This window comes from Natrix helvetica, assembly GCF_964273705.1.
Source record: "Natrix helvetica genome assembly, chromosome: 1".
NCBI classification, from domain to species: Eukaryota; Metazoa; Chordata; class Lepidosauria; order Squamata; family Natricidae; genus Natrix; species Natrix helvetica.
In genome coordinates, this window is record NC_138548.1 from 298,455,768 (window position 1) to 298,468,822 (window position 13,055).

At 42.5% G+C, this 13,055-nt stretch overlaps 1 protein-coding gene across 1 annotated transcript in view; it reads left to right on the forward strand.

The window, feature by feature from the left end:
- DOCK3 (dedicator of cytokinesis 3) overlaps nucleotides 1-13,055 on the forward strand; it is a 204,828-nt gene that overhangs the window by 125,551 nt on the left and 66,222 nt on the right. The window lies entirely within an intron of this gene.

Consider the following 13,055-nt stretch of genomic DNA (forward strand, 5'->3'; position numbering starts at 1 on the left):
AAGACTGCTATCAGTCTTTTCTTCTTAAAGCTAAACATAACCTATTGATTTAAGCATTCTTCATTGGGTTTAGTTTCCAAGCTCCTTGTCATCTTTGTCACTCTTTGTGCTCTTTCTGGGTCCTCATCCTATTTGTATTAAGGCAATCAGTATCCCATATCCCAGATGCAGCATGGAGCAGAATTATCATTTCCCATGATCTTGACTCTATAGTTCTGCTAATTTGCCCAAGAGTGAAGGAGCTGTTTTAGCATCAGCATCACACTACTGGCTCAAGTACTAGACCTACCTCATCCATCCCCTGAGTATTATTACTAAACCATTGTTGCCTATCTTGTATCTGTTTTTCCTACCTATGTATAGAATGTACATTTCTCAACATTGAACTGTGTTTTGTTGGATATGGTCCAATATTCAAAACTTCCAAGATCCTTTGGAACACTGAGTTTGTTTTCTAATATGTTATCAATCCTCACATTTGCATCATCTGCAGTTTTTTTTGTACTCCTTCTAGCTCCTCATCTAAGTAGTCAAGATCTTCCACAGGATACTTTCCTCTCCATGTTGGCATAAAAGCATTCAAGAATCACATGCCGAGTCTGGTTCTTCAGTCAGCTACAAATCCTTCTGCTAGTGGGATTATCCATCCCACATTATTCCATTTTATCAAGGAAAAGGGTATGGTCAATATTATCAAATACCATTCTGGAATCTAAGCGCACTATATTCACAGCATTTTCCTGGTCTACTAAATTAATCACTTCATCAAACAATGCAGTAAAATTTATCTGGTATTACCTAGTTTTGACAAAACTATGCTGGCTTCTAGTAATCATTTTGTTCCTTTCTGGGTGCCTACAAAGCCACGGTTTAATTATCTTTTCTAGAATTTCTCATTTACTGATGTCAACTTAACCGATCTTTAGTTTCCTGAATCAATGTTTTCCTTCTTTTTAAGAAAATGGGAACAACATTTGCTCTTCTACAATCTTCTGCATTTTTTCCAGAACAAACTTTGTTTTTAATCTTTTAATAGTTTTCAAAGATTACAATCAGTGTTCTGAAATTACGTATGCTAATTTTGCAACACCCTGGGATATAATCCACCCAGTTCCAGACCCTTAAATTCATTTAAAATTACTCAGAGGGTTTTTTAAACCAATTTTTTATTATGATCTTTCTCTTTTTATCCCAACATCCAATGCAGTTTGGATCAGTCCTCTTTTATTTTGAAAAAACTACAGATACAAAATAGGAATTAAGCAGTCTAGCCTTTTTCTCATCCTAACCCTTCCTTAGTATGATAATGATTGTGGCTTGGATATCAACTTGTTTTATAGGAGGCCTTCAAACTGCACATCAAGTGAAAACCAGAATTGTAGCCTCACAAATATATGCTTTTCAATCTCAGATTCCAAAGTAGGGATATGCACAAAGCAGAAATTTGATTTGTTTTAATCCAGATCAAATTATTGTACACAAAAAGATTTTGTTGAATAATCCTGAATTGGCTTTGTTTTCGTAGAAACAGCACCAAGCACATTCTGCATGAAAGAAAATTCAGAAGGATTTTGGAGAATGCTACAGTGATCTTACGGGATGAATAGCAAGGCTGGTTCCTGACACCTTTCTTTTGACTCCCTTTCAGCAACTTCCCATGCAACCAACCCACTCCATAGTCTTTTTAACCTCTTTTCTGCTGTGCATTCCCTCAGCTTCCACAGATATCTCAGGATATCATATTCCACCAGGCTGCCCATCACAATCTTCTTAGTAGTTCCTTCTCTGCTTACTCTGAATCACCACAGCATTAGTCCTTGCTGCCTTCCCTTAGCAGCACCAAAGTCCCAGATCAACATATCCCACCAGACAGATGATGCATAATCTTCCAAGTACTTGGGTTTTTGTCCCTCTCTATAGCTGCCATTGATATACTGGCCTGTGCACTTGTTCCTTAATTGCAAGGCTTCCTTATTGTAGGAAGGACAGCCTCACAACATGCCATATCCCACTAGCCCACTTGTTCTCCAGACTTTCCAATACTTTCCCTTCCCTCCGTTTCCTCAACTGCTGCTGTGAATGTCCTCATTTTTTTTTACTTTTCTTATATTCCCACATATGCTTTTGTCAGGAGTAACTGCAATTTAATCTATGCATTTCCTTTTATATATAGATCAACACTTCTTATACAAACAGTTCAGGCACAAAACAAGCAATTTTACAAGTCTTCAGGAATATTTCATACATTGCTATTGGCAAATATTCCAACTTTCAGATGTGACCCTCAATCTGCAATTATACTATTTTGATATAATCTGTTTTCATAGTCTGATTGACTTTCACTTGTACTAGAAGCAACGTTCTCGGTTTTGCTTAAATTGTTGTCCCCATGTCTTCAAATATCTCTCATCTTCCTAACTCCGGGATTTTCTTCCTTGCTCTCAATTTATATTATTAATCTGAATTATATTCCTATTTCTGCCAAAAAACTGGAATCCACTATGTGCTAGAGGGAATCTGTTTCGGTTTTTGCTTCTGAACTGTTATGCTTTTTCTTGATAATGCATTATTGGATACCTATTTTTTTCCAAAAGAAAAAAAATCAGAATAACTATTTCAAATGGCTCATTCCTTTTATTTGGAAGACAAGCAACAACCTGCTCCTGCCATAGAAACCATCACCTACAATACCAGTATTCAAGAAATTAGAAACCCTTAATAATGTATAGAGATATAGATTTTGTTTTCTAAAGTGCTAGCTTCAGTTATAGTTGAGACTTCCCCAGGAAATTCTAGCCAGAAACTTTCAGCATCAGCTGAAAAAGAGAGCTAAATACTGGATGTTAGGTAAAAGAAACATTACTTCTCAGCTTCTTTGGAATTTTCTAGTGCTGACTGTGAAGCTTGCATATCGCTTTATCAGTGATTTCTCAAGAGGTTTCTTTTGAGATGGAAAGCATTTATTTTTCAAAGGATTATAAACATGCTGTGCTATAATGACCTTGGCTAGATCAATAGCCTTCTATCCTTATGTTTAGCACAAACTAGCAAGTCTGTCCCAAAGGATACATTTCAAAATGGAAAACCTTTCTTTTAATGAAGGAGCCTTGGTTAATACACATACTTTGACAGTAATGTGTTGAATAGGGTAAAGAAACTGAGAACTACAAGATAGAAGATGAGCTTTTTATTTCAACCACAGCATTCCTATGTATGTCCTGGTTCTAGTTTCCAGATGCCAAAAGAGTTTGGTCAGTCTTCACATCAGAGTCATCTTATTTTTCTACCTGCAGGGCTTGAAGTCTTCTTTTGCCTCCTCAAAATTCAAGAGGGCTCCCCACAGCAAATCAACAGAGTTGTAAGCAATATTTTTTATTATGATGTAGTCCCATCCCAAAAATAAGATTCTCATTCATTTCAATCACAGACTATGGTATTCTGCATATCAGTGATCCATATTACACCAGGCAAGTACATATCTAAGTAAGCTGGTAGGGAAGACGGACGGGAGTTTCCCTGGATAGTTCAACAGAGAGAAAAGAGAATAGTGACCAGGATGCTTTGTGTGCTGAGATGTGGGATCTCCTGAATTGTTAGGAGTACTGGTGGGATATTCTGAGAGTTGCTCATTGTGGGCAACTGAGTGAATGCTTCCTTTTGCCAAGTTAGTAGAATCTGTGTGGCAGCATGATGATGAGTTCACTAAGTAAATGAACACAAAAAGTGAATACAGAGCTAAAATAGAAATCTCTAACAATCCTTTTTCTATATAAGCAGTGTAAATTTGGAGCCTGAGAATGAAACAAAAAGAACAGTGCCCGAGAAAGGAACAAGAAAAACGTAAACAAACATCAGTAAAAAATAAAAGCTTTTCTACTTGTATGCCCCGTGGAGTAAATGTAAAGCTGACTGGGCAGAAATTTGTAGCTATGGCCTGAAATGTTAGTAGTATATTTATATTCCTACCTAAAAACACCCTGGCATATTTTTACAGCAGCAGCATTTGCAACGTTATTTGAAGAAAAAGTCAAAATGATTGGAGCATCAAAAGGCAAATTTGGAGCCAATAAAAAAGAACGATGATGTGCTGGTCCAAAAAATATGAGGCTCTAGAACAAAAGATGGTAATGGAGTATTCCCCTTAAACAGCAGACAAAGAGCAAATGCAATGTGTTAGGGTATCAATAAGAAACACGAGATAGGTGATATTGCTGCAGTTTAGTTTTCTGGCCTTGCTGATGAAAAACTGTTGCGCATTCAGAAGTAAAAAAGAGATGCTGCGGAGCAGGAGACAGGATGATGGGCAAGGAGGATGCAACTGTACACTATAAAAACAAAGAGAAGATTCATGGCACTTTAGTCGTTTATCTCTAAAAGAAACTAAAGCAAATGTATGCTGACCAATAACTCATGAAGTATTCTATCTAGCAACAGCAAAATTCAAGGAGGCAATGGAACAGTTGCCAAAATAATTACTGTTTTTTGCCAATGCATGAGGGAACAAATTATACTTCAAAAAGCTGCTATAACCATATTTCTAAGAAGTTTGAAAAACTCAGAAGGAAGCTCAAGAAACTGGAAGATCAGGTTGTATTTTCATCCTGGTCTATGGAAGAGAACCAGAAAGGATACAAAGAATAAAAACTTAGAAGTCAGTGTCTAGCCGTATGAATGGAGAGATTTGATTTCTGGAGCCACAGTCTGTTTTATTTAGATGGTAGAATTACTGACATGTGGGCTGTACTTCATACAAACTGAAAAAAATACGTAAACCCTCTTAAATCATTTGAAAGAAAGTTTGAAAGGAAGAAAAGAAAATCTGAAAAAAGATGGACTTACAGAGGTCATGGCCATCATTGTCTGTAATGCACTAATATATTTATTTTATTTTTTTCAGTATTTCTAGACCGCCCCCTCTCCCCGAAGGGACTCGGGGCGGTGTACAGGTGTGTCATTAAAACGAATACAAAAGACGAATATCCCATACCCTTAAAAACGAATTAAACCTCATACAACTGTACAAAAAGTAAAAATTAAAAATTAAATTAAAAACAACTAAAAGTATACCCCTAGAAAATTTAAAAAATGCAGGCTTAAGGAACTAAAATTGGGAATTAGGAATTAGGCCAGGCCGGCTAGATTGAACAGGTGGGTCTTTAGTTTCTTACGGAAGGAGCGGAGGTCAGTGATAGTCCTGATATCTGGGGGGAGGTCATTCCAAAGGGTTGGGCCCATCACAGAGAAGGCCCTACTCCTGGGCGTCGCCCGCTGGCATTGCCTAGTGGACGGCACCCGGAGGAGTCCCTCTCTGTGAGAGCGAATCGGCCGAAGGGATGTATGGGGCAGGATACGATCCCGCAATAACTAGGTCCTGTGCCATGGAGCGCTTTGAAGATGATAACCAACACCTTGAAACGCACCCGAAAAGCCACAGGTAGCCAGTGCAGCCCGCGCAGCAAAGGTGTTATGTGGGAGTATCTAGTAGCTCCCACAATTGTCCGCGCGGCCGCATTCTGAACCAACTGCAGCCTTCGGGTGCATCTCAAGGGGAGCCCCATGTAGAGAGCATTACAGTAGTCCAGTCGAGACGTCACAAGCGCATGAGTGACTGTACATAGGGCGTTCCGGTCCAATAGGGGACGCAATTGGTGCACCAGGTGAACCTGTGCAATGCCCCCCTTGCCACGGCTGTCACATGGTCATCCATTGACAGCCGGGCATCCAGGAGGACACCCAAATTGCGTACCCGATCCACGGGGGCCAGCTGTTCGCCCCCAATGGCCAGTGATGGACGTGACTGGTTGAAGCAGGGTGCCGGTAGCCACAGCCACTCCGTCTTGGATGGGTTGAGTTTGAGTCTGTTACTTCCCATCCAGATCCGAACGGCTTCCAGACATCGGGACATCACTTCGACGGCATCGTTGGGGTGGTCCGGGGTAGAGATGTACAGCTGCGTATCGTCAGCGTACAGATGGTAATCTACCCCGAACCCACGGATGATCTCACCCAGTGGCTTCATGTATGTGTTGAACAGGAGAGGCGAGAGGACCGACCCCTGTGGCACCCCACAAGTGAGCGGCCTCGGGCTCGACCTCTGCTCCCCTGTCAACACACATTGCGTTCGACCAGAGAGGTAGGAGGAGAACCACCGCAAAACGGTGCCCCTCACCCCCAACCCCTCCAGGCGACGCAATAGGATACCATGGTCGATGGTATCAAAAGCCGCCGAGAGATCTAACAGGACCAGGATGGATGAACAGCCCCCATCTCTGGCCCTCCAGAGATCATCCACCAACGCGACCAATGCCGTCTCCGTGCTGTGACCGGGCCGGAAGCCAGACTGGCGCGGATCCAGATAATCAATTTCCTCCAGGTGCCGTGGGAACTGTTGCGCCACCACACTCTCTACAACCTTCGCCAAAAAGGGAAGGTTGGAGACGGGACGGTAATTAACTAAATTAGCTGGGTCCAGGGAAGGCTTCTTGAGTAGGGGCCTCACCACCGCCTCTTTCAAGACGGCCAGCAAGGACCCCTCCCTCAGTGAAGCGTTCACTAATTCCTGGAGCCAACCTCGTGTGACCTCCCAGGATGCCAGTATAAGCCAGGAGGGACACGGGTCCAGTAAACATGTGGTGGCTCGCAGTCGTCCACGTAACCCGTCCATATTGTCGGAAGTAACAGAGTCAAACTCCTCCCAGAATGGCACCTCAAGACCCGCCTCCGACGTCTCTTCTAGACCGCTAGCGGAGACCCATTCGCTGTGAATCTGAGCAATTTTGTCCTGCAGATATTCCCCAAACTCCTCTGCTCTACCCTGCAAGGGTGCTTCCCGCGGCCTCTGAGAAAGGAGGGAGCGGGTCACCCTAAACAGGGCGGCAGGGCGGTTATCTGCGGACGCAATAAGAGTGGCACAATATTGTTGTTTGGCCACTCTTAATGCCACAAGGTAAGTCCGTAAATAGGCTCTTACCTGTGCTCGGTCAGATTCGGAGCGTGACGATCTCCATCTGCTCTCTAGGTGTCTCTTGCGACGCTTCATCACCCCCAGCTCCTCGGTAAACCAAGGGGCCTGGGTGATTCGATGCCGCAAGAGAGGCCGCAAAGGCGCACCCCGGTCCAAGGCACCGGCGGCCGCATTGTTCCATGCGGCCACTAGGTCCTCCGTCCGGGTGCGGGTCAGGGCTACAGGGAATGGCCCAAGCTCCGTCTGGAACCTATCAGGTTCCATCAAGCGCCTGGGGCGGAACCATCTAGAGCATTCCGGTTCCGCCTCCCCGCAATGGGGAGCAGCGGTTGGAAAGTCGAGCCGGAGAAGTGAGTGATCTGACCATGACAGGGGCGTGACAACTAAATCCCCTACTCCCAGATCACTCCTCCACTGGCCAGATACAGAAATAAGGTCCAGTGTGTGACCTCCCTCGTGTGTGGGGCCCCGAATTACCTGGGTCAGGTCCATGGCTGTCATGGAAGCCATGAACTCCCGAGCCACCTCGGAAGTTTCCCCTGCCGATGGCAAGTTAAAGTCCCCCATGACTAACAGCCTGGGGGTCTCAACTGCCATCTCGGAGATCACCTCGAGGAGCTCGGGCAGGGCCGCTGATGCATAGCAAGGAGCCAGGTATACAATCAGCAAGCCCAACTGTCTCCCTGGGCCCCACTTCACACATAGGGACTCACAACTGGTTATCTGTGGCACAGTGGACTCTCTTGGCTCGAGACCCTCCCTTACAATAACCGCTACCCCACCACCCCTACCCTGGGCCCGCGGCTGATGGAATGCACGGTAGCCCGGCGGGCACATTTCCACGAGGGGGAGACCTCCCTCGTGGCCCAGCCAGGTTTCCGTTGTCCCTGCCAGGTCCGGCTCCCCCTCCGAGATCAAATCATTAATGAGGGGGGCTTTGTTGGCAACGGACCTGGCGTTGCATAGCATCAGTCTCAGGCCCCGGCCCTGTAGATCCTGACCACCTAGATTGCGGGGTTTGGGACAAATGACCGGCTGTATCCAACGGCCCCGGTCTCCCAACCGGTTAAGAGATCTCAACCTACCCTCGCACCTACCCCTCCCCACGACCGTTAGAATGGGAAGACCCTCTTCCGGAATGTCACCCCTCCCCCTTCTCTTAATCGCTCCGCTCACTTCCTGGTTAGACCCACCTGTCTGCCTGGCACTATCCCCTCCCTCAGCCTGACTGAGCCCACCCCCCACCCTGGAACCCCTTAAGAGACATAAAAAAGATCTAATTAAAAAACCCCTAAGCTTGCGCTTCCTCCACCTCTCTGGATTGATAAATCCCTCATCGAGGTGGGCCCTCGCGAGGGCAGGGGGGCATAGTTGCGAGAGGGGGGACTCCCGCAATAAAACCAGGGCTGCCCTCGAGTGCATGGTAAGGTAACATTTCCGGCAGGGCTACAGTTTGGTTGGGGATGTTACGGATGGTAAAAATTCCTTTGTTCCAGTGAAGTAAACGGCCCAAATCTTGGAGGGTGGAGAGATGATTTAATCACATAGTCAGTGGGGAAAGTTAGTCCTGCGCCAAGGAGCCTCCTACCTCTTGCCAGCCAGATCTCCAGCCCCACAGCGTTCCTCTACCAAAAGCTGCCAGCCTCCAGCGCTCCTCCAAAAATCCCCACTGGAGTGGGAGGGCGGGCAATGAAGCTGGAGGGGGGGGGCGAGCCGACATTCTTGAAGAAGCTCCTACCCGGTCTGCCAATCTTCCGCTCTCGCAGCTGGTTCCACAGCGGACCTCCGACTTCGGCGCCTAGCGTCCAAGCTCGCAAACCGACATCGGCTCTCTCTGCGTCTCCAGCCGATTCTAGCTGACTTCCAGGCTTACAGACTCACAGGCTCTCCAGGCTCTCCAGCCGACTCCAGCTGGCTGGCTCCCGCTGGACATCCGACTATTTAATGGTTTTAATGCTGTAGGCTTCCCAATATAAGAAATAATGTTCTTGCAGTTACATTCCTGGTACGGAAAGTCAAATATAATTGAAGAGGTGTAACGGAGACCTGATGGGATGATATCCATGACTGGAATGTAGTAACCAAAAGAGATATATTCAAAAGGAGCAGAAGCAAAAAGAAGTCAGGTGTAGATATGCTGAACATTAAAAAATAATCATTCAAAGAATGGCAATGCTGCTGACATCATTTCAGCTAAAATAAATTCAGAAACAATTCAAGACAGCATTATTTTCTATTCTTTCTCTCCCAACCAAGGGAAAAATGCAGGTAATATTTCCCAAAGGCAAGTTGTCATTAACATCAGGGGAGAAACCATTGTGTTAACATTTCTTCAGAAAATGCCTGGCTTTTTATTCTTGTTGTTGGCAATATTTTCTTTCAAAGAGTAAGGCACAAGATCAGATACTTTTGATTAGATTCTAATCATTTGGGAATCCTTGTTGAGGAGGTAGAAGTAACAGTAATATTGAGGAAAAGTTAGCATGTAATGCTGGAGTTCTGAATTTTTGATTTGAAGAAAATTAAAAACTAAGCATTATTTTCTCCAGATATATTTCTCCAACATATACTCCAGATTTTGAAAAATGTATGGTATTTTAATAACAGAGCAGTGGCAAATACAATACCATGATAGGAAATGCTGATGGGAGAAGAAGCTCTGGGAATGAGGGAGTTCTATAGAAGGAGATATTAAAAGCAATTGCAAACAATTCCAGTTAGAAGAAAACAAAGTGGAAGACAGCCAAAGTAACTAGCATGGCTATGCAAAAGACTTACTGAATATTTGAAGGAAACAATAGCATATATAGAAAATGAAAAGCGAATTGAAAAGATCACAAAAAAAGCATACAGAGTGATAGTCCAAATATGCAGAGCTGGAATCAGAAAAATGAAAGCTCAGAATTAGCAAAAGGGTTAATGAAGGAATTTAAGAATAACAAAAGACATATTCTCAAAATATTTTTTTAAAAATCAAACCAGATTCCAAATAAAGGCGTCAACATTCAAACGTGTAATAGGCAGGGCTACTCAAGTCTTATTTTGATTAGATCTCCATCGAAGAATGCTGCACCAGGAAATTTCTGAAGATCAGGACAAAGGGTCAGGATTGAAGATTGAGACTAATAGAAACATGGTCATGGAATGCTTCTCGGAGATTTGGTAAATAGATAAAGTACCATGTCAGTGGAGAAAAGCAAACATTCCTGCCTTTAAATGAGAAAAAGGAATGTCTCGGAAACTAAACTCCAATCTAACATTAGTCTCAAGAAAAGGAGAAGATCAAGGAGTTGTTGATCTGTAAACATGTTGAAAACAATGCTACAATTACCAGATATTAGCATGGATTTGTCAAGAACAAATCTTGCCAGACTAATCTTATCTCATTTTTTGATTGGGTCACTTCATTAGCAGTGTCACAATTTACCTTGATTTCAGCAAAGCATTTGACAAAATGTGACACACTATCACATATTTTATATGTTTTATATATGTGTACACACACACACACACACAGGCACACACAATATGTCATCCAACCCATGCTAATTAAGTGAGGATTGGATGGCATGACAGTTAAACTACAGTGGTATATAGCTATCCTGTGGTATTTATGAAAAACATTTTAGAATATTAGTTAATTGAAAATATGAACCACCAGTAAATAGTAGCTACAAGCCTGGAAATGTAATTTCAGGTTGCAGCAATGGAGATATAATTTCCAGATTACAGGAAATAACAATTCAATTTTATCCTTCTTTGATCACTCTCACCTTGATTACTGTATCTTTTGGGGGCCAACATACTTAGGAAAGTATTCTGTGATATTGGAACAGGTTCAGAGAAAGGATGATAGTCAGAAACTAAGTCTTATAAAGAGAGATTGAATGTGATGGTTAACTTTAGTCATTGAGAGTATGGGATGGGGTTGGAAGTATGATCGCCATTTTGAAATACTTGAAACAATGTCACATAGAAGGTTAAGTTCTGTTCGTGCTCATTCCAGAATGCAGGACATGGAATAATTCAGGGCCCCCCACCCCGACTACTGGGCTGTGGCCTACTTGGAACTGGGACATGAGAGGCAGGCGAATGTGTGTATATAGCTCCACTCACATGAGTGCTGCCCCAAATGCTTCTCTTATGTGTGAGTGGAGTGCTGGCCCACTGTTCAGCAACCTGGTCCCCCCCACCAAAAAAAAACCTGTAATCAAGCTACCTGCTTCCAATACTCCAAAAGTGGAGCAGTGAGAGCAGAGGCTGAATGGGACGAGTGCACCCTGCTCAGTTTTGCTGACTCACTGAGCTTACCTGCATAAGACACCTGATTCAGTGAATCAGGTGTCTTCAGGCAGCCTCTGTGAGTCTGAAGGAGCCCCCAAAGGCTTCTCTTCTCCTCATCAAAAGCTTTTGCAAACACTTTTGGGCCGCCCGTCCCTTTGCAAAAGTTTTTGGCACGGAGAAGCCTCAAGCGCAAAACCTCATCCCAAAGGCTTCTTTTCTCTTTTGTGAGTGGAGCTGCGTGTGTGCATGTGCGTGCACACTAGTATACCACTTACACCACCCGGTTCCCCTCTTCCCGACCAGCTGGGCTGCCAAGTCGCGAAGTTTTGGGACTGCTAGAATAATGGATTTAAATTACAGAAAGGCAATTTCAGTTGAAAGTTTAAAAAAGTGTCCTAATAGTTAAAATAGTTCAACAGTGGAACCAATTAACCACAAATGCGATGGGTATCCCTTCACTGAAATGGCCTCTTCCAACTCTTTGATTCTACGTGTTAATTATAAAACACTCATGCCACATAATTTAATACATTTTCTCCTCTTAGTATTTTCTGGCAACTATTCCTTGCCATATCAAGAAACAGATTTCCAGTTTTGAATAAAGGTGCCATAAAATAATGCATTCCTTCAAGAAATATTTCACAGTTCTGAAGTGAGATGTGGATATCAAATCCTAGATCTCAGATAGTTACAGTGACACAATATACTACTGTCAGTGACTTTGGTTTGCAACCTAAGGCCAACAAAATAATCTTTAAATTCTATTCACCCTGGTTTCTCTCACTTCATAGGTTCAGTGTTGGTTTTCTTCTGTTAAATTTTGTACTTTTATTTTTGTACTCTAATTTTTGAGCTTGTCTTTTCCTCTGAAGCTTAAAAATGCAGGATCACTTTTTCTCCTGCAACCTTCCATAACTGTAACATATATATGTAAATGGGATTGTCATATCTTCTAGAACTTCTCTCCACTTTCCTTGGTCATAAATGTAGTTTTCCTGCGCAAACATGTAGAGCAGATTGCATATTCATGGTCTGATGTCCATGTCAGGCTTGATTTCCAACATTGTTCCAAGTGCTCATAGGTACTTATTTTTGTTCAAAAATATATAATTTATTTTATACAAATGAAAATAAAGATAATATGGAAACGGGAGGAAAAAGAAGGGGAAAAGAAGTGTAGGGTAAAAGGAGAAAGAAAAAAAGCAGTGCTTCCAATTTTTTTGGTGCAGAAAAATACAAAATAAAGTTGCAACCTCCGTTTTTATTTCTGCACGTTTAGTGAACATTATCCATTTCTCTAACAAACTAATCAGCAAAACACAAAGTCAAAAAAATTTTTTTTTTGTTCTGAACACCAAATTTAGAAGAGGGTTTTAACTAGAAACAAAATTAGATTCATTCTTTTCTTTAATTAAAACAGTTAATTTTTCCATCTCTGCTAGCTCCACCACTTTTTCCATCGTTCTTCCATTGTAGGAATTGACATATTTTCCCACTTTAGCTTATATAGAATTCTCGCTGCAATCAACATACATAATAACAAAATTCCAATTTTTTCAAAATCCTTAATCAATAGTCCCAGAAGAAAAACTTGGTTCCAGTTTTATATTAAAACAAAGGCTCTTCTGAATCAAAGCATGAATCTGGTCTCTTCATTTTATTACAAGTCCACCAAAGATAAAAAGTACCTTCTTTACAATTATATTTCCAATAGAAACATCTTTGTTAGGCATTAGATACCAGCAATGTATTATTTTGTAAACATTTTCTTTCAGATTATAATCCAGTATAAATTAGAAACTATTTA